Below are 19,017 nucleotides of genomic sequence, written 5' to 3'. Positions count from 1 at the left end.
CTAATACGATCTCATATAGACTATGTAGTTGACTGGACATATGACTTAGATTAAACGTTTATGTGTGTGACTCAAAAATGTTCTTCAGTCTGTAGCTTTCTTTATATATTAGTATTGAGGATTTGATTCTTATGTATATTCCAGACCTTCTGTCTACATTTTAAAGAAAATATACTTGAAAATCCTCTTCAGCGCACCCCCCCACACAAAGCTGGGGTAGCTATGATATTTAGATATAAATGCATTGTACCATTCCATTCCAAAACATGATCATGTATTTAAATGTCTTGTAACCCAACAGACATATAACTAATAAATGTTTTATCAATAAAAGATACATAGAGAGAAAGGTTCTAATGCAACAAGAGTTAGAAAGGAGGAAGGGAAGGACATAATGAAAGTAAGGAAGAAAAACCAAAGAGGAAGTAAGGAAAGGAATATATATTTTTAAGGTACAAATATTCAAATAATACTGTTAAACACTGCATATTTAGTACTTGGAATTGCATTAAAAGACCGAAAGGTAAGGATATACATTAAATTTCAGAAATTCTTTTTCTCATGAGAACTAATTGTTAGTTCTCCATTCTTTAAAACGTGTGTATGTATGTATCAGGAGAAAGCATTATCATATAGAAGCCCACATTGAAGAGATTTAAAGCTTCTAACATAGACACATTTTCTTCTTAGGTTGTAAGCTTATAGTCTCTTTAATTAAAGAAAGTTTGGTCCTATGTCTATTTTTTTTTTCCTGGCTCTGATTTATTTTGATCCTCCAAAATTAAGAGGGACAATTACCTAGCACGAAGTAGTGAAACTTTACTTCTCCAAAAGCATGTTCTTAATTCTCAACAAACCTCCACATAATTGATTCAAAAGGAAAAATTAACAATGCATACACTGTCATTATGCTTACAGTATTTATAATTTTAATGTACTACAAATAAATGAGAATAATTATAATTTGAAAAGGAGCTTGTAAAATTTGATGACACTACAGGAGTCCAAAAATAAAGAACTAAAAGCAATATGATTAAAAGGTAAATCTCTCAGACCAGTATAAGAACACACTCAAAAGACAACAACAATTCAATGAGCTTCATAATTTCTGTTACATTTTAATATGTTCATGTAAATTACCTAAAATAAAATTCTTTAGTAGATGTTGGCCATTCAGCCCTAAAGATATTTTCCTTGAGTTTATTTACTTAATATTTTTCTCATCTTTCCAGTGATAATTTACAAAAAAAAAAAATCAATCCAGTCACTTTCTGCAAGTCTGGCATCTTATTGCTGTTCTTAAAATTACTTCGAATATCTTAAACCATAATTATATGTGTGACTATAAGAGAATATTTTAATATTGCTTATATAAACATAAGTGACTACTTTAACAGACCCATTAAATCTTCTCTTAGTTTCATCTTTGGTAGGTAAAATTTTATTTTGTCTTTGCCTCATCCTTGGTCTTAGTCACTCATGCCCATTTCACACCTCCCAAATTAATTAGTTGATGGTATCATTTTCACAGTCTTAGTATCACATGCCAATTTTTCCCATCTAAAGGGAAAGTTCTTAAGATATTGAATTTCAATATAAACATTTTTGAAATATTTGAATTCTAATGTAAAATCTTAGAATGGCAGATATGTAAAGGACTTTAGAGATAATAGTACAACCCCCAAATTTTAAAAATGGTGAATATGATGAAAGAATGGCTGGCTCTTAGTCCATAGCCAATTAGGAAAGAACAAAACCTGGAATTCCCGAGGAGGGTGCAGCCCTCCCATGACTTTTCTGTATATACGCATCTCCATGCATGTACGCCAAAATAGTTCATTTTTTTTCTTTTCTTCTTTCCTTCTCTGTTTCTCTCTCATTTTTAGAGACAATGAGAAAATGGTCTTTTTTTTTTCTTTTCATATTAGAAACATAGTTTTTTTTTCAGTTTCATCCCTTTGGGTTTTTGAATATTAACACTTGCCTTAATTGAATTCATAGCCTAGAACATTATGATCACTGGAGTGAACTGAAACATAGTGTCTATTAAACAATATACGATACATAAGAATTTTTATAATGTACTTTATATATTTCCACTATGAACGTTTTAAGTGTCTGACATTTTGGCAGATTGGCATGAAGCAGACCAAAATGTGTCATGTGAAATTTCCAAAGAAGGAAAAACCTGCATGTTTCAATCAGCCTAAACATAGGCTCTTCAATTGTTTCCACTGTAACTGTAGTTGTTAAGTAGCCATCTTCCCCCAAATGTCATCTCATGCCCTACTATGACCTACCTAATAATAAAATCATTACTCAAATCACTTAAGGAATTGAAGGACTTTTAGAATGTGTGTGTGTGTGTGTGTGTGTGTGTGTGTGTGTGTGTGTGTGTGTACTGATTAGTGCAAGAAGGCATGGCACCTGTCATTTACATATACACATAAAATCAATGTTGTCAGAAGAAAATAAACCATTGTAGATCACTTGGAATACAAAGTATGATGGTCTAGTCTAGATGTGTTGGAGGGATATTCTTAGAATATTGAAGATTTGGGAAAGAAACTGATGAAGTCGGGGATTAAGCTGAAAAGAAAGTTCATGTAGATAAAAAGTAGAAAAATAAAAGTTCCCTCCAAAGCAAAAATACTATTTTTTCCTCAATTTTTGTTCCCATTTTAATAACAATTAAGTAGTAATTTTGGTGTATATGCCCACAAAATAAAGATGCTTCCTGAAATAATGTCTTCAACATTGTAGAAAATTAAATTTATTATTTTTGCTGATGGGAAAATAAACAAGTGAATTCATTTCATCAGAGTCGCTGAAAACACTGCAAGTGAATCCAGCATACAACTACTTTAGACTTCAGGAATATGATGACACATATCAGTATGCACACATTTTGATGAAAGACAATGCTTTGAAATCTCCTGAATAAACAACTTTTTGTAAAAAAAATGAATGAAAAATATTTTATCCAACTTAAGAAGATGTAGGCTTAATTTTATTTGTCCATTTCTTTTTCCAAGTACTTCCTGGTGGCTGAAGGTGGGACATGTGGCTAGTGTGTGAATAATGACCCTTTGGGATGATTGATCATTTCAGTTCACTAAAAGTGTTAGCTTACAAGGTTAAGCAGTCAGGAAGCTGGCATGGCAACCCCCACCCTCCCTTTCTCTTGCTGTCAAAGCCTCACTGGAACAAGAAACATCACATATACTGAAAGAACTGCTAAAGGCTGTGAAATGCTTTCAGCAGACCCCATCTTTCACAGAGCAATTGATATATTAGACATAATAAATATTGCATAACCTTCAGGATTTTGGCAATGGACCCTGGATTTGAGAACTCTCACTTTTTTTCATTACTAAAGGATGTTTTTAACCCTGGAACTCCATTTAACTTGACAGTATATTCAAATCATGAGAATGAGAGTGAGGGTTCCGCAGATTTTATAGGAACACATCTGAAGTCTGATATATGCTATGCATCGCTCATGTAAAGAGAAAAATTAAGAAAATATTCTGTTGACGAATGATGATAAGTACGCAAGCTTTCCCAGCAGTCAGAGCATTTTCTTTTTTCCTCCGGAGCAAGTTTCTGCTGCAGTGATTCCTCTATCAGTTTCGTGAACCGAGGAAAGGGAACTAAACATTAAGCACACCGTTTCCAGTAAACAAATGGCAGGGAGAAGGAGAGAAGTTAGGCTAGGAAGATCAAAAGAATTCCCCCCCCACATCCCGAAGTGGTAGCACGGATTCCTTCTGTCCCCTGATCCTCTGGTCCCCTGTCCTTCTCCACCGTCCCTCAGCCCGTCTCCGGTGTTCCACTGCCCCCTGCACTCAGTCCTCCCGCTGGAGCTACCAGAAGGTCTTCGAGAGCACAGAAGCGGCGGTCCCCGCGCAGCCACAGCTCCAGATGAATCAAGAGCATTTGGCTTCTTCAGGGCTGGTAGTGATGGATCGTGAAGTCCAGTGATGCCCACGCAGATCCTCAGTCTGCATTCCGTCTCCCCCACCGCCCCAGCTGACCCCAGCAGAAGCCCAGCGGAGGGGGAGGCAGCGCACCTCCCGAGAACGGCTATGCAAAACCGTTGCGTCAGATGGTGGGGCGGGGCGCACCCGGGTTGAGTGGCAGCAGCCTCTGATAGGGAGGAGGCGCGAGAATCAGCCTGATTCAGTGACTGAGACAAACTGGAGGTGAGCGGAACGGGTGCTGTCCACGCGCGGCCGGTGCTGAACCTGGGACATCAGCGGACCCGTTTTCACATACCTTGAGACAACGCCCTCTAGCACCCCCTGTGCCCTGACGACCCTCTTTACCTGCTGGACCCTGTCAACTTGACAAAGGAGTGTGGTTTCGGACGTGGGAAAGAGTCCTCTGCCGCCTGGGCGCCCATTCAGGCGTGACTTCGGGGATTTCTATAGTTTCAGACCAAACTATTTACATCTTTTCCCAGCTAAGCTTATCTTTTTAGGTTTTTTAAAAATTTATTATTATTATTATTATTAGTACTGTGATTCACCAATCCACACCGTTTAAGAATCTTTCTGGGAGACTTTTTTGACTGTTGAAATAAGGTAAGAAAAATAACATCATTATACATTTTTACAAACGGGGGAGAAATGCCGACTATCATACAAAAATTTAAGAGCAAGTTACGATTATTTTCATAATTTGAAACGGGACAGTTGGCAATGATTGCAATGATTATTTTAATATTTATTATGATCATTACTATTACAAGAACGTCTGCTGTGTTTATGTAATAGATTCTAGAGGGGAAGTTGAGGGGTTTTTTGTTTGTTTGCATCTGAAGTTGATGGCATCATGTTGCATCTTGCTTTATAAAAATAAATTTGTTGGCAACTTCCAGCATGTCTGAGGGAACAGGAACATTCAACGCAAGTCCTCAAATATGTTAGTACATGGCTTGAAATAAATCAACCAAGTTGTTTAAAACAAATGTAACCTTAAAAAATATGTGAGTGGATTAATCTCTGAAAAATCAGGATTACCGCTAGTATCTAAAGCATAGACTGCAAAGTGCCAGCTCTCTTAAAATTATTTTGGAGGGGAGGTGGTAGGGATAGGAGCATTTGTACCATGCTTGGTTCATTTAGATGTGTTGTTATGCAGTAGATCCAAATAAAACTTGTGAAACTTGGTCTCTGAGAAGGCTACACCCCAAGGTCATGTGTATTTCCAAGTTGAGGGCTGTTTGTTCTGCTGTTGACTAGTGAATGTCATCCCCTCCTCACCCCCTCAGGTTAGAGGTGGATGTAAATGGGCAGCTCTGATTTAATAATACGGTATTAGCTTGTATTATAGTCGCTACTGCTGCTGGTAATTGAATGGAACTGGGAAGCGTGGGCTGAGGAAATATCTCGCTATTTCAGCAATGTTTAACCTCTTGCATGCTTAACAGAGAGCTTTACTTTACTTAGGAGATTTTCTTTTGAAGCTATGTTCCTTTTGTCAGTTGTTTGGATTGTGTATGGAGAAAGAATTCAGTGCAGAAAACCAGTGAATAGTACTTCTCATAGTGAAGAAATATTAAATGATAGAAGTTAGTTGGTGTCCTGTGTACTTCTATTACTATTCATGACTTTATTGATAGCCATGGTGGTTTTATAAATGATATTATGTGCTTTCATTCATGTCATTTAGTGACATTAGATTAAGTATAAATGATGGCTAGGGAGACATGGGAGAGGTTGCTTTACATTCCAGGAAGAGAGTTCAATTGAAGTTGGGTGTCCTTTATTAATAGGAATGGGTGAAATATGAGCTATTTCAGACAATAAATATTGTTCAGCTGGGCTATGTTTTTCAGCAACTAAAAAGTACACTAAGGTAGGTTTAAATGTTTGTATACTTTTAATCATCATGAAAATCTCTATTCTACTTGCATTACACTTACAAGGATAAACTTTAAGTGTAGAGTTTACAATTTCAAATAATTCCTCTGGGTAGAGATTTTTCACTTTCCTATCAGCACAATCCTACATGAGAGTGACTATTACACAAAATGGATATTATTGCAAACACTAGAGGTCAAATATAAAACTCTTTTAGCTCTTCTCATGTTTTACCCTAAGCAGATGTTCTTTGTAGGAGTCCTGTCAGTATTGTTAGCTTATGTTAAATAGTGATAGAAATTTTTAAGAACTAGGCAGGTAGAAAAGCAAAGTAAAATAAATAGAACACTGTGCCATGAAGCTTGTATGATACAGTCTCTTTGAATTGTATAAAGAGCCATTCTGTCTTCTGTACATTTTGAGCTTTTCTTTTTAAAACTAATCATATTGGTATAAATACTCAGCCTATGGAATTTTAAACAGAATTATGGGTTTTATTTTTTGTTTATTTTATTTATTATTTTGAAACATTAGTATACATTTTAATTTCATAACTTTATTTTTTGAAGTTTTATTGAAATATAGTTGATTTACAATGTTGTGATAATTTCTGTTGCACAACAAGTGATTCAGTTATACACATACACACGTTCATTCTTTTTCAGATTCTTTTCCCATATAAACCATCACAGAATGTTGGGTAGAGTGCCAGGTGTGTACATGGAATGGTTGGCCAGCAGAGACTGCAGTGTATCTTACTTTAAAAGTAATAACATACACAAACACCATGTGCACCCCAATGAGTGCCCCATTCACTTGTTTTTCCATAAAGTTTTCCAAGATATATATCTTTGTTCAGGTAAAAGCAGTAAAGCTTTAATTGCCAATACCTGAAATTCTTTTAGATGAAGGTCAGAGTTGTCACAATGAAATAGTGAAACACCAAAATCAAAATGTGTTATTGGAAATGATGAAACCAGTAAGGTAGGTTAGATGCAAATTTAGAATACTCAAAGCATTTTTCCCTGAATTTTTTTACACATTTAGCTTTTATGTATTAATTCTGAGGCGAAGTACAATTAAGTAAGCTTAATAAGGCCAAGCTTAGCACATAGAAGATACTATTTGGATACAAAATACAATTCCAACTTTAAACAAAAAAAATTGCCAACTTTGAAGATAACCATTAAAGATTTTCAGATGTGATATTCCTTCATTAATCCTTTGCTCCACAAAGAAATGACCGCATTTTATAGTTATAACTTGTCCATATGAGATTCAAGGGAGAATTAAATACCACAGTGAAGAGCCTGCTAAAACATTAATTCATTTTACTTTATAGGCACTGCAATTGTATAAAGCACTTGTTACTTTCAGATGATGAACTTTTACAAAGTGTATAGATGAATTATTGAAAAAATGTAATGTCACATGACATATTCAAGTTTTTGTCTTTATTGTTACTCAGTTTCTCAAAGCTTATTAATCTGGACAAAACATTTTAAAAATCATATTGCTGGATAGATGTCTTCTCTTTCCTTCCAAATATGATTAATAAATATCTATGTTTGTTGTAACTTAAGGTAAAGGTGAAACAATTTGAGTTTATGTTAAGGCTATACCATGCTTTCTTTTTAAAAATGTATTAACATGTACAAGAGATAAATAAAGAAAGTAATAATGAACTCAAAATAGGCTAAAGAGTTTTAATGATTCGAATTTTTAAAAGTAACTTTTAAAAATATATTGAAAAATTTATTGAGAATTTTCTTTGAGCTATGTTTTTTCATATTTAATACTAATTTATCCATGAAACTAACATACTTTGAATAATGTGTTCCTATTAATCATTCATACTAGCCCATAATAAACATCTCATCTCTAGTATATTTTATCACTTGCCATACTATAAAGTTCAGCAGACTCTTGTGAATTAATAGGCTAGAAAAATACTTCCTGTTGTTAACATCATTGTAACAGCCATGTGACTAATTAGTCTCTATGAAACTTAATCACCATCTGATTCAAAACCTCCAGTGTCCTTTGGGCATAGTCTTCTTAAGGTGAGCTGTACGGTCCCTTGTGGAAAATCCCAATTTTCTCATTAAATTGGTCAGCACACAACAAAACAATTGGTCCCTTTGTTCTTTAATCACCTTGGTATTGAATAATTTAATATTGTTATAATAGATGAGATAGTGTTTTTGATAAACTAAGAATTCTAATGAATCTTAGTATGCGTTTATGAAAGAACAAGAATTAAGCAATAGCATAGTATTTACAATAATGGGTATGTGTAAGTGTATATATACATGCTTATATATATATATACACAATATATATACACACATTATCTACCTATCTAATTATATATTTAATTACTTATATCATTTTTTGCTAACTTCTACTCTACCATATACATTCAGTGTGGGAATGATCTGGAACATGCAAGTTCAAGAAATGCTACTTAATATAAATAAATTTGCATACTAAGTTATAATGATTGCAGTGGCAAATGTGCTTTCTAACTATTGTTATTTTTCTTTAGGCTAGTATACTGGAGCACATGCAAGGTTTTTTTTTTTTCTAATGAAAATGTCATTCAGAGGATCTCATGATAATTGGCAATGGAAGGAATAATTGGAAACAAAAATTCTCCAGGAATAAGAAACAGAACAAATGTGCACACAATGAAGAGATTATAGTACTCCCCCGATTCTGCAAAATATATTAGCAATGATAGGAATTTGAAAGTTCTTATCTCTAAAAGGAACATATAAGGTTGTACTTCTAAGGAACAGAGCCTGCATATCCCCACACTTAAAATAGTTTTGTGATTTGTGTATTAGTGTTTTCATACATAGGTATGGTGAAATGTGGCAAGAAGAGCAGCTTAACTCTAAACTTTCTTGCTTTAAAACTGAGTAATTAATTTTATGCAGTTTTTGGTTTCAAATTATATAAATCTCTAAAGCAAAGTAGTTACTTAGTGAGTTTATTTGCATGTCAAAACAAAGAATATTATTCCACCTCATAACTGGTTCATAGCACGGTTAACAATCTAAAGTACAATACAAACAATTTGAAAATAAACTTTTCATTGAGTTTTATTTAATTATATTCACTATAATTGACAGTTAAGAAAAACTCTTTAGCGATATGTTTTCTTTGATCAGGCAGCAACAAGGTAGCAATTAAGATATACAGACAGTAGCAATTAAAACATACAGGTGTGAACTATGTTCCCCAAAGATGATGATGATGAAATGGAAATAATTTGCCTTTCATGGTTGGACCATTTCCACCAAACACTTTAGATAGTGTTTTAATGACCAGCAAAGTCTTATATTTTCTAATTTCCAAAACTTTCAAAGTAAGAGTTCTTACACCCATGAAGTAACAAATGCCCCCATGCCCTTTATGGTTATGTGCCCCCTTTTTCTCTGAATCACAGGAATTTTCATGACCTTGGGTGTCAGCCAGACTCTGGACTGTCTTATGCATGATTAAGGAAGTGGTCCCATTCATCTTTCTAAAGAAAGAGGGCCAGTGAGCTGCTACTGGTAAACATTTCTGACATCTCATGATATATTACCTATCATGATATCTGATATTGATACCTGAGCATGCAGTCTCTGAGCCTGCATTTGCCTATTGAAGAAGATGAATATTATAGGAAACAATATATTCAAAGTATTAATATGTGTACATCTGCATTCTATCCATATCAGGTCATTTTATCTATATAAGCCACTTTACATTTACATAATCATGTAAAAGTTTCTGTTATCCCCATTTTAGCTATAAGAAAGCAGACACTCAGATCAAAGCTTTCTACATGTCTAGCTGATGGTCGTATAACTAGGAATAGGTGTATCAGGCAATCACTTACTTCACCCTTCTTGCCTCTACACTGTCTGCTCTTAGAACCTCTGTTTAGGTCAAAAATTCAAGTGGCTGTGTCTTATTCAAAGCTACGCTTTTCTCCATACTTTCTTTACTAAATGTGAATGCCACTTTCTCCTTTCTTGCTCTAACTCTCCCTTCGTGATTAAGTTTTGTTGAAATGATGGTATGTCATACATTTTTTAGTACACACGCTTTAGAATGTAGAATACCAAAAGTCTTAAGGAGTTTTTCCTCTGCATTTAATGTTATAAAAGCACTACATTATCCAATCTCATAAACTATAATTTTAGCAACAGACATTTCCTTTTCTATCTCAGATTAAGAAAAAGTGTAATAGACTAATTCACTAAGAGGTCAAATTTGTTTTTGTTTTATTCTCTAAAGTGTCCTACTGGACACCTAATTCAAATACAAATACATCCTGTACTGAAGTTCAAGTGATTTCCCACTTGAGTCAATTGCTACTTTGTGTTATCAACTGCTACTCATGGTTAAACCTCAGACTAGTTAGTTGCTAATATTTCAAATAGTCTAAGAGGTGAAATAAAATAATCAAACTAAAATTAGTCATTTGGAAGCACGACAGATAGTCTTAAGTGGGCTCTTGAACACCTAGGAGATATTACATACTTTAGTCTATTGTTTTTCTATTTGCGGTACAAAGGGAAATGTTTGCCAGAAACCAATGGTCTTTGATGTCACATAGCATTTAGGTTGTCTGAGTGGAAGAGGTGGGTCCTGGTGGCAGTAAGAATAACACAGCCCCACAGGGCCACACAGTTGCATCAGATTCTCTAAGGAATCCTCATTATCCAAGTCTGGGTTATCCTTATTAAATGGATCCCAAAGGTGATAGAAAACTTTGATTTGTGGACAACATTTAATTTTAAATGTAGAAAGATTTATAGGGCTTTTATCAAACATTTTTCATGTTGATTCGCAACCCCCAGTGTTTTTGTCTTGAAATAAAGCCTGGCATAAAAGTTTTTAATTTTGAAATGTCTTGCCCTGTTTTGTATCTATTCACCGTTCCTCATTCTCTCTCTGGAGGCCTGCAGGAAGACTAGTCACTCCAACAGGTACAATTTTTCTCTCTTCACAGATATCTTCCATATCTAGAGCTCTGGTCCCCATTCGAACTCCATAAATATATTTACAAAGGCCTGCTAGACTTTTTTACTCTGATTTCATGCTGACAGGACAAACTCCAAGAACTCATCATTGCATCCCTTACATGGTCCCCCATCCTGATTTTTCTGCCTCTCAAAGACACTTTTTCCCGTTCACCTAGATCTGAAAATTCATGCACATTTTAAATTATCATTCTTGTTATACTGTATGCAGTAAGTGTCCAAATTCTGATGTTCTTCCCTGTGTAATGTAGCTTTATCCAATTCTCTATTTTCTATTCTCTCCTCTTATTATACCCTGACCCAGACTGCCCCATCTTAACCAGAATTATTTTAATATTTTCTGCATTGATCTTTCTACTTATTATTTCTTCCTGCAGTAATAATAACTAAGAATTATAATGGCAAGTGCAATTTTGATGATTTCTAACCTACCATGAAAGGTGTTAAGTAATTATAAACATTATTTCACTTCATATACACAATACTCTATGAGACAGATACTGAGAGACCAAAGCTTATAGAGTTATGCTGCCCACAGGGCTGGGACTCAGACTGAGCTCTGTGTGAAACAGCTGCATGTTCACAATTGTTATGCTCTGCTGATGCAGACTTCTTACCTCTTCCAGATTCCTTTTGATTAAAGCAAGCTTTCAAATGTCACTGTGTTGCAAAATCATCAGTGGATCCCTAATTTTTACTGTATTAAGTTGAAATTCTACTTGTTTTCAAAATCCTTCTAATTGGCTCTACAGCCTGCAAGCAATCAGTCTGATTTTCAGTTTTCTCATATGTGCAGTGCATATTTGTAAAACAGATAGTTCAAAATATAAAGCATGATACTTTCTCTGTAAGTACAAGGCCTTATCTGGACTGTTGGATTTTTAAGAATCCCAACCTACAAACAGCCCTGTATGCAGCCAAGTTTTCTCACATTTTAAGAGCTATGGTGCTTATGTGTACTTTATAGTCTCTGAGGTTCTTATGGCAACAAATGTCATGCTAGTGTCACCCTGAATATCACCAAGATATCCATTTTTTACATGTATGTGTTTTAGATTGTTGCATAAAATTACTGTAATCTTACAGGTTTAAACTGTTACTATCTCACTGTTTCCCCAGATCACAAGTCTAGGTACAGGCTAGCTGGGTTCTCCACTTAGGACTTACATCAAGGTTTCATCCAGGGTGGGGCTCTTATTTTGAGTCTCAGCTTCCTCCTCCAGGCTGTTGGTAGGATTTATTTCTCTGCAACTCAGAACTCTCAGGGAATTGTTTCTTCAAGGCCATGAAGAATGTCACTGATTTCTTCATTCTGACCTCCAGAACTGCTTTTCTTTAAAATAAACCTCATTAGGTTGAGTCCAGTGAGAATAATTTCCTTTTTGATATACATAAATCAAACTGATTTAAAACCTTAATTACATTTTAGAATCTCTCCTCTTTGCCATAGAGCATAACATAACCAGCAGGGCAATCTCACATCACCTTCACCATATTCTGTTTGTCAAAAGGAAGGTAAATATTCTGCTTACAGACAAAGAGAGGTGGTTTATATGAGAATGTGGGTCACTAGGATTAACGTTAGAATTCTGTTTACCAGATCTGGCTCAATTTCTACTTGAATTTGAGAGTCTTAATTACTGAGGTGCCTCTGAACACTTCTTTCTCCTCCACAGCATTTATGACCAGGGTTATATGCAGTGGGCAGTTTGACATTGCTTTGGGATTTTAAAATCTGTCTTAGGTTGTTCTACCCAATTAATCTTAATATCTTTCTAAAGAAAGAGGTCTAAGAATTCTTTCCATGCATAAAAATCTTTGTAGTTGAACACTCTTTCAAATACATATTATTATTGAATACTCATTGAAGTTTGTTCTTTTGATGTTTGCTTCTGTTATCTAGTGTTTTTATACACATAAGATTATAATAAATTGGTACAGTGTTTTGCATATGTAAGACTGTCATAAATTTGTCATAGTTTGGTTAATATTTTTATTTTAGATTTTGATAATCTGTTCTGTTTTCATGTTTTTGTATTTGATTCTCAAGTTACTGAAAACCTCATAAAGCTATTTTAAAATTATTACCATCTTTTGTTCAATATGGAATCTTTCCATCCAAATCAGAATTTTTTTTTTGTCTTTTTGCCTTTTCTAGGGCTGTTCCCGTGGCACATGGAGGTTCCCAGGCTAGGGGTCTAATCGGAGCTGTAGCCACCGGCCTACACCAGAGCCACAGCAACACCAGATCCGAGCCATGTCTGCAATGTACACCACAGCTCATGGCAACATTGGATCCTTAACCCACCAAACAAGGCCAGGGATCAAACCTGCAAACTCCTGGTTCCTAGTTGGATTCGTTAACCACTGCGCCACGACGGGAACTCCAGAAATTTATATTTAATATATTTCTTACAGGTGATATAGAAATTATATACAGTGTGAAAATAATATTTTCATTCGCTGTTTTGGAAAAATACAATAAATTTACTTTATTTTTACTTTGAAAGAAACATTTCACACTTTAAAGAAAGTAATTTTCAAAAGAAAATGTGATCACAATAACTTTGTTCTTGATCGTTTGATATAAATGTTGATAATAATTAAAAAATCACCTTTACTAGCTAACTATATAGAAAAAATTCATTGGATTTATACATTTTATAGTTTATATACATTTAAAGTAGTTTATTTTGATAAAAGTGAAAGAAAATTACCTAGTGTATAAATTCAATTAAACAATAATTTTTATTAAAATCTTAAGATCATGTTTACTGTAAAATGTGTTATCCATTCAACAACATTGATTAAGTACCTACTATGTTCCAGGTGCCCTTTCAGCTGCTGGGGGTTGAGTGGGAATGAAAGAGATAAAGTTCCTGCTCTATTCTTTCTATAGAAAGATAGACCATAAGCAAACCAATGAAGACAAAGAGTAATGTCTGGTATTGATCAGTGTTGTGATAAAAAGTAGAACAGGGAAAGGAGTACCAAAGGATAAGGGTGCTACCTAAGATAGTGGTCATCATAGGTGCCATCTCTGCTAAGCTAAGGTACTCATTAAATAGTTTCTGAAAAGCTAGCATCACATATAGCTGTTGTGGGTAACACTGCAATGACCATGGATGTGCAAATATCTCTTTGAGATCCTGTTTTCAATTCTTATGGATTAATACCCCAAAGTGGGATTCCTGGATCATATGGAAATTATATTTTTAATTTTTTGAGGAATCTCCATACTGTTTTTCATAGTGGCTACACCAATTTTCATTTCTATCAATGGTGCACAAAGATTTTCTTTTTTCCACATCTTCTCCAGTACTGGTTATTTTTTGTCTTTTTGATACTACTCATCCTAACAAGTGTGAGGTGAGGCGATCTCCTTCTTGTTTTGATTTGCATTTCCCTAATGGTTAGTGATGCTGAGCAGCTTTTCATGTACCTGTTGGTCTTTTAGATGTCTTCTTTAAAATATCTCTCTCATTCTTAATGTCAGATTATTGTCAAAACCCCAAAGACTCCTAGTAGGAAAAATATTATTTTTTTATACTCTAATAAAAATATTCTTTTGTTATTTTTTTATGAATGAAAATTAACTTTCCTTTTTGTTTGATACTAAAATATGTTTAAAATATATTATTTAGATTAGTTTTTCTTGTCACTTTTAAAGACACTATACAGAGCGTTTTGCATCTAAATTATGACACTGAGTGCTAATCTAAAAATTAGTTTGTAATCTTTGTGCATTGTGGATTTTATTTGTTCAGAGCTTCATGTTTCTTCATAAAAAACTTCAGTGCTCTGAAACCGGTCTTCCTTTGAGGCAGTGGTCCAATGGGCTTGTATTTACATCAAATGATTCATTATCCCAGACACTATGGCATTATTAAGGAAAGTGGAATGCTTAGAATGCATTTTGGGTTTGTGTACATGCTTCAGAAACTACAGTATTTCTCAATTATTATGTAAGTATGGTCCTTTTTACCAAAAGATGTGACATCATGGGACCATGTAAGGAAAAAGTAGTGTAAGATAAATGTAATAAAAATACATACACAACCTGACAAAATGAGTGCAACAGTTAGATGCACACTGTCTTGATCCTTTGGCCAAATCTCAGAAAATTGTGCATTTACAAAAAAGTAAGGCCTGAAGAAACTTTCAGTTTCTTCCAATGCGTTGCGTGACTAATTTCCTTTGGTGAGTTTTCTCATGAAGCTATCATTGATTGAACTAAAAAAAAAAAATGAAGAGAACAATTTTTAGAAGATGCTTTGCATTTTAATTGTATGTATTTACAATTCATGACAACAAAATTTCAAAGAAATGCCCTCCCAGTTTATTTTCTTTTGGCAGTTGTCCTATTCCCTAAATGTCCTGAGACCTAAGGAAGGGGAAGGGCTTTCAGCGAGTACTGCCCTGTCTGTACACAAATGGTACAACTTAACTGGCAATGTCTGGAGTAGGAGTGTGTGCCCAGCTGTAAAATCGGCTCTGGATGCCAGCACTCCAGTGGACAGCTCGTTAATTATATATGTTTTGGTGAACATTTCACTTAGGTTAACCACTGTCTGAAAATTAGTAGTGGGAGCTTAGGAAGGTATCAAAGATATTTCTTTACTGGCTTTCTAATTATACTGTGCTTTTCTTCAAAAAGTCTTCGCATATGAGGACTTGCCATCGTGGCGCAGTGGTTAACGAATCCGACCAGGAACCATGAGGTTGCAGGTTCGATCCCTGGCCTTGATCAGTGGGTTAAGGATCCGGTGTTGCCGTGAGTTGTGGTGTGGGTCACAGACGCAGCTAGGATCCTGCGTTGCTATGGCTCTGGTGAAGGCCTGCAGCTACAGCTCCGATTCAACCCCTAGCCTGGGAACCTCCGTATGCCGCAGGAGCGGCCCTAGAAAAGGCAAAAAAAATAAAATTCTTTCCATATGGGAAATAAAGATACTTTTAAAGATACTTTTAAGGGCGAAGTAATCTTTTTGAAGTCATGAAATTCATGATTATTTAAATAATTAGCTAATCCGCACTTTCTTTTTAAATGTATTTGTCCTGGGGGAGGGGGAGGGAGTGGGAGGGATCGGGAGCTTGGGCTTATCAGACACAACTTAGAATAGATTTACAAGGAGAGCCTGCTGAATAGCATTGAGAACTTTGTCTAGATACTCATGTTGCAACAGAAGAAAGGGTGGGGGAAAAAATGTAATTGTAATGTATAAATGTAAGGATAACCTGACCCCCTTGCTGTACAGTGGGGAAAAAAAAAAAAAAAAAGTATTTGTCCTATTTATAACAGAAGGTAAATGGGTTCGATTTGTAAAATATTGGAACACAGTTTTTATATGAACATTATGTGATGTGCATACTCTTTAAATGTATGTTTGAAATCCATCCAAAGCTTTGTTGTTATAAAATTTCCTAAGGGGTAAAATCACTTGATCATTGTTAAGATTAGAGATATCTATTGTCATATATTTTCTAAAATTAATACTTCAAAATACTTAGCCTAGAAACACTTAAGTGTTTTGTTTTGTTTGTTTGTTTGTTTGTTTTTGTTTTTGGCTATTCAGGGCCACACTTGAGGCATATGTAAGTTCCCAGGCTAGGGGTTGAATCGGAGCTACAGCTGATGGCCTACACTACAGCCACAGCAATGCAAGATCCGAGCCGAATCTGCGACCTACACCACAGCTCAGGGCAATTCAGGATCCTTAACCCACCAAGGGAGGCCGGGGATAGAACCTGTATCCTCATGGATACTAGTCGAATTCATTTCTGCTGCGTCACAACTGGAACTCCCCATTTGATATATTTGACCGAAGTGTTCTGTGTTATGATATTCTTGATTTGAGTGACAATTGCACTTTCAGTATTTTATTTACATTTGCTTATTAGTGAACGTGATGCTTTAATGTGATTTTTACAAAATAATTCTGTTGTAAATCTTCTTGTATGTTCTTTGAATGTTATCTAAGAGAAAGTCAATTTTGCAGAAACAATGAAATTATGAGCCTATAAAGTACTACTACCATTACTACTACTACTAGTCTATTGAGCAATTATTTGGTTTAAGGAACAATTCTAGACACTGTATAAATTGTTTAACTAGAGCTTTAGAAAAGCTTTTAAGGTAGAATTGAGACTGGACCCAAGGCTTCTTGGGGAGGTTAAAGGTTGAATGAATGTCTATAAAGAAAGAATCCTGGAGTTCAGTGTTATATTCCCAATGCAAGCTGCTTTTTCTTCCAATGTCTAAAATCTTTGATAAAAATATACCAGGCTCAGTATGTTTTCCTAGAAAGTATTTGTATTTCTCAAGTGTATTAGTATTTCTTCAGAGTAACTCACCTCTTGAATATCTAAAATTCTAAACAGGGAGTTCACATTGTGGCTCAGAGGAAACGAATCTTACTAGCGTCCATGAGGAGCAGGTTCAATCCCTGGCCTCACTCAGTGGGTTAAGGATCTGGCGTTGCTGTGAGCTATGGTGTAGGTTGAAGAAGTGGCTTGGATCCCATGTTGCTGTGGCTGTGGCTGTGGCATAGGCCAGCAGCTACAGCTCCAATTCAACCCCTAGCCTGGGAACCTCCATATCCCTGAGTGTGGTCCTAAAAAGACAAAAAAATAAAATTAAATTAAAAAAAAAATTCTAAACAAAGATATTTCATTCCAATGCAATCATAATTATCCATTATTTTTAATGAAGAAATTCTAAATTGGTAGCAAAAAGCAAAAGCATCATGAAAGAAAACTTCCCCTAATTTACATGGAAAATAAAACTAATTTTATTAATGCAATTTTATCTCTGTATTTCATTGTCTTATCAATAAATGGTAGAATATCAGATCTAATTCTGAAACATTTCAATAGTTTATCTTAAAAATAGATGACAGACTAAACATAATATTGAAATTAAGTAAAATCACTGGGTAGCCACTATCCCAGGAACACAAATATTTAATGAATCATCTTATTTTTCCAATAAAATTAAATATATGTATATGTATATTAATATAGATAAAAATACTCTTTGAATCTAAATTGATTTTTCAGTGGCAGAATGTTTATTTTCCTTGGATTCCATAATAAGAAAAATAAGATTAAGCCAATTTATTTTATTTATTTTTTTATCTTTTATTTATATATATATTTTTTTCTACTACACAGCATGGTGACACAGTTACACATACATGTATACATTCTTTTTTCTCACATTCCGTGTTCCATCATAATTGACTAGACAAGAGTTCCCAGTGCTACACAGTAGGATCTCATTGCAAATCCATCCCAAAGACAACATTCTACATCTATTTACCCCAACCTCCAAGTTCTCCCACTCGCTCCCCCTCCCCCTTAGCAAGTGTAAGTCTATTCTCCAAGTCCATGATTTTCTTTTCTTTGGTAAGTTTCCTTTGTGCCGTATTCCAGACATAAGTGATATCATATGGTATTTGCCTTTCTCTTTCCGACTTTCTTGACTCAGGATGAGAGTCTCTAGTTCTATCCATGTTACTGCAAATGGCATTATTTTGTTCTTTTTTTATGGCCAAGTAGCATTCCATTGTGTATATGTACCAATCTACCTGATCCAATCATCTATCAGTGGACATGTGGGTAGTTTCCATGTCTTGGCTATTGTGAATAGTGCTGCAATGAACATGCAGGTGCATGTGTCTTTTTTAAGTAGAGTTTTGTCCGGATATATGCCCAAGAGTGGGATTGCTGGGTCGTATGGTAGTTCTATGCATACTTTTCTAAGATAACCTGCATACTGTTCTCTATAGGGGGCTGTAGCAGTTTACATTCCCACCAACAGTGCAGGAGGATTCCCTTTCCTCCACACAAGCATTTGTTATTTGTAGACTTATTAGTGATGGCCATTCTGCCTGGTGTGATGTGCTATCTCATGGTAGTTTTGCTTTGCATTTCTCTAATAATCAGTGATGTTGAGCATTGTTTCAAGTGCTTGTTGGCCATCTGTATATCTTCCTTGGAGAAATGCCTCTTCAGGTCCTTTGCCCATTTTTCAATTGAGTTGTTGGCTTTTCTGCTGTTGAGTTACATAAGTTGTTTGTATATTTTAGAGATTAGGCCCTTGTCAGTTG

The 19,017-nt window shown here is 35.0% G+C and overlaps 1 protein-coding gene across 1 annotated transcript in view; it reads left to right on the top strand.

Annotated features, from left to right (window-relative positions):
- Nucleotides 1-4,181: 4,181 nt before the first annotated feature.
- Nucleotides 4,182-19,017, top strand: part of FSTL5 (follistatin like 5) — a 786,274-nt gene continuing 771,438 nt past the window's right edge. Inside the window, exon 1 of the mRNA XM_047798935.1 lies at nucleotides 4,182-4,586. The gene's annotated coding sequence lies outside the window, so the exon portion shown is untranslated. The remainder of the gene's footprint in view (nucleotides 4,587-19,017) is intronic.

The sequence above is a fragment of the Phacochoerus africanus genome, chromosome 10, assembly GCF_016906955.1.
Source record: "Phacochoerus africanus isolate WHEZ1 chromosome 10, ROS_Pafr_v1, whole genome shotgun sequence".
Taxonomy (NCBI): Eukaryota; Metazoa; Chordata; class Mammalia; order Artiodactyla; family Suidae; genus Phacochoerus; species Phacochoerus africanus.
Note: the sequence above shows the minus strand (reverse complement) of the source record. Positions and strands in the feature narration are given on the sequence as shown.